General features: G+C 47.1%; 1 pseudogene; it reads right to left on the bottom strand.

Moving 5' to 3' along the window:
• Positions 1 to 2,123: 2,123 nt before the first annotated feature.
• Positions 2,124 to 2,272, bottom strand: LOC115868369 (annotated as a pseudogene).
• Positions 2,273 to 3,592: the final 1,320 nt, after the last annotated feature.

Below are 3,592 nucleotides of genomic sequence, written 5' to 3'. Positions count from 1 at the left end.
AAAACACACATGAGGAAATGATCAGAAGCGATGGAGACAAAAAGTTCTGATGGAGATTAAAACCGTCCACATAGACTTTCATGTCCAAAGTGAAGGTAAGAGGAGTATTGGATGACTTGGTCTATGGAAACACTGGTTTAGGTTCCAAAGCGTGTCATGGGCGGTACAGCATGAGCCTGGAGGCGTTCAGCTGGAATCAGTTCCTCATTTCAACATCACTAGCCAAGTGAACTTGAGCAAACCTCTTAATTTCTCTCTTCCTAATTTTCTCATCTCTAAAATGAGAACCATAGCAGTCTCCATCTGACTTGGTTATTATAAGGTTGAAATGAATTGTTTAATTTGGAAGATGTTCCAGATACCTTTCAGATCTTGATTTCTATTTTAATTCCATTGGGGTCCAAGATGATATTTTGTAGGATGAAAATCTTTTAAAATAGTCAAAGTTTGTTCTGTAGCCCTGGATGGAATCTCATCTTGGTGTTAGGTTTCCTGTGCAATTAGCAGGCATGTGTATTTTATTATTGTTGGATGAAGTATTCTATAAATGCCAAGTAGATTATGATGTATTGATGGTGTTCATCCCTTCTAAATGTCTGTGGATTTTCTAGCTAAGAGAGCGTGTTAACGTTCCCATCTATAATTGTGAGTTTGCCCAAGTTTCCTTGAATCCTGTCGGGTTTTGCTTCCTCCGTCCTGATGCTTGGGCGTTATGTTCACCTGCGTTCAACGACGCCTGCTTTTCCACTACAACATGTGAGCTGCAACTCGAAACAGAAGGTGCCGCTTCAAAGGGGCCAAGTCCAGGGAGAGCACCGGGCATCAGGAATGACCATCCCGAAGGCATGGAGCCTAGTGGCACAGTGGGTTCATATCAGGCAGCTGACTGCTAGGTCAGCAGTTGGAAACCGCCAGTAGTTCAGCGGGAGAAAGGCTTTCAACTCCCGTGAAGAGTTTGAGTCTGGAAAACTCACAGGGACAGTTCTGCCCTGCCCTACAGTGTGGCTATGAGTCGGCATTGACTCGACGGCAGTGATTGCAAAGGCCTCCACAGTGAGAGGGCTTGGCCCGTGCCTGGGTGGCAGCACCACATTGCTAGAGAGAAAAGGTGAGTGGTGGCAGTGAATCCCCAGTGAGTCATACGACTCGTCATTGTTTGTTTGGCCAACTTTTCATTGAATTCCCCTCCAATGAAGCTAAGTGAACAAGCTGCATCATTTGATTTATGAAAACAGCTAGTTTGGATGATTCAGGATCTAAAATATGGCATTTGGTCAATTGAGTACGATTCTGGAGCCAGCTGCTGGCGTCCAATTTCTCTCTCTCTCTCTTTAATCCAGTTTCCTTTTGTGGTGGACGTATCTGCCTTCCCTATCACCATGAGACAAGGGTCAGACATGCTCCATCCTTCGTTGCCTAATCTGACACCAACCTCCTGCCATGCCTCTCTACATCCCTGTAGATAATTCATTGCAAGGGTCACAAAGAACTCAGACAATGCACACAGTGAAGAAGGTTCATTAGGGAAGTCAGTAGGTCACCACAAGTCAGGATCAGCAAACGGTCTGGTACAGGCATGGTCTCTTCAGCCAGCACCCAGTCTCTCTCTCTCCAGTTCTCAGTCTCTCGGCCACATGCGCCCTTGTCCTTAGTCTCGTAACCACAACACTCCTTGGCCTTTACCTCCATGAGCCAGGAAGCCAGCTTGGCTGTCACTCTGCCTTACAGTTCTATAGTCTCAGGTCAGATGAGGAGAGAGCACTCGATAGCCTTTGTGCTGCTCCCCTGGAGTCTCCGTGCCACTGCCTGGTGCTGCATCTGGTCGGCTCAGTCTCTGCCATGTCAGCCAGACCCTGGACATGTTCTTACAGCATCTTGCAGTTCCTCTCTGTGCTGCTGCTCATCGGTACAGCGGGGCAGGTAGTAACAAAACCTGACACCTCCCCTCTGCCAGTGTTACACACACCCTAGGTGCATAGTCCCACCCAGTGATTTGGAGAGAGTTAGAGAGTTGTGGGCAGAAGAGCCATACTAAGAAGTTCTACTCCACCACACCACACTTTCCCTTTCTTCCTTTTCCTTATTTCTTCTTTTTCCTCCCCCACCCCCTTGCTTTTTTGGTCCATTTTACAACCCACCACAGTGCCAGCAGCCTATGGACAGGGAGGCCCAGCAATGGCTGGGCTATAGTTTACTTCAGCATTGGACACTGCAAGAGGCCCACGGGGTGGGCGGGAAGGCGAGCAGGCCTTCTATAAATCCAAACCCGTAAACTGAGTCCAATGCTTCTTCCAACACTTACTAGCTGAATGAACTTGAGCAAGCATATTCATTGCTTTATGCCTCATTTTTGAATTTCTAACAACAGGGCTTTCAGGTATATAACACCCTTTATACCTATAATAGAAACATAATACAGTATATTATTATATCAGATGAAAAAGAAGTAGATGATGAGTACTATAAACTCATAAGGTTGTTTTAAGGATTAAGTGGGTTGACCTGCTTAGTCAAATTTCTGAGAACAGTGCCTTAGAGACAGTAATCATTTCACAAGCCTGAGTTACATATGTCATTGGCAGCTGTCTGAATTCACGGCGTAACCAAGCAGAGGGGAACTTGTGCGGATTTCCCAGGGCTGCCATAACGTGCCACAAACAGGGTGGCTTTCAATGGCAGAGATGTATTGTCGCACGTTTCTGGAAGCTAAAGACTGACCTCATGGTGTTGGTAGCATTGGCTCCTTTGGGAGGTCTGGAGGGAAATCCAGTCCTAGCCTCTGGTGCTTGTCAGCAATCCTTCGAGTCCCTGGCTCTGGCAGCCTAACTCCAGTCACTGCCTTTGTCTCCAATAGCCATCATCCCTCTGTCTCCCTGCATCTGAGTTTCTGTTTTCTTATACAGCCCCCAGCCATTGAATCAGGGCCCAGATTAATCCAGAAGGACTAAATCTTAATTGCATCTGCAAAAATCTGTTTCCAAATAAGGTCTCATCGACACTTCTGGGTGGGTGTGACTTTGCACGGAGGCTGGGGCAAACTAATCTGGAACAAACTTACACAATGATTTCTGAACACCTTGGCTTGCTTGGCTACCTTTTGAAAATCAAGTAGACTTATTCTGATTGCACGCTTTTTACGGTAGACTTATGCCAAGAGCACCTGGCACATTCGAGGCACGAATGCCGCAGGGCACTACCTTGATGCTTGAAGCCTTGCCGTGCTCTCTGGTTGGAGCGGGAGTCGGGGTTGCACTGTGGAGTGGGCGTTTTCTTTTCCCTTGTCGTTGGTACCTGTTACTTCCTGCTGATGGTCGTAGTTGTCTTCACGTGGATGGCCTCTCCCTTTACTTTCTGGGAGTTAGAAAGTCACACTCAATTTCATGGTGAGCCCATGGTCTGAGAGAGGCCTGTGTCCCCTAGGGTTATCCATGGTTGAATATTAGGAGGTAGAGCACCAGATCTTTCTTCGGAGGCACCTCTGGGCAGATGCCAAGCTCTAACTTTTGGTTAGCAGTCAAGGGCATTAACTGTAAGTAGGCCCCAGGGACTCCTCCAAGTAGACTCTCACTAGAATTTAGAGCGTGAAGCTCTG

Source organism: Echinops telfairi, unplaced genomic scaffold, assembly GCF_000313985.2.
Source record: "Echinops telfairi isolate 266 unplaced genomic scaffold, ASM31398v2 ScPeMD7_9;HRSCAF=40, whole genome shotgun sequence".
NCBI classification, from domain to species: domain Eukaryota; kingdom Metazoa; phylum Chordata; class Mammalia; order Afrosoricida; family Tenrecidae; genus Echinops; species Echinops telfairi.
Note: the sequence above shows the minus strand (reverse complement) of the source record. Positions and strands in the feature narration are given on the sequence as shown.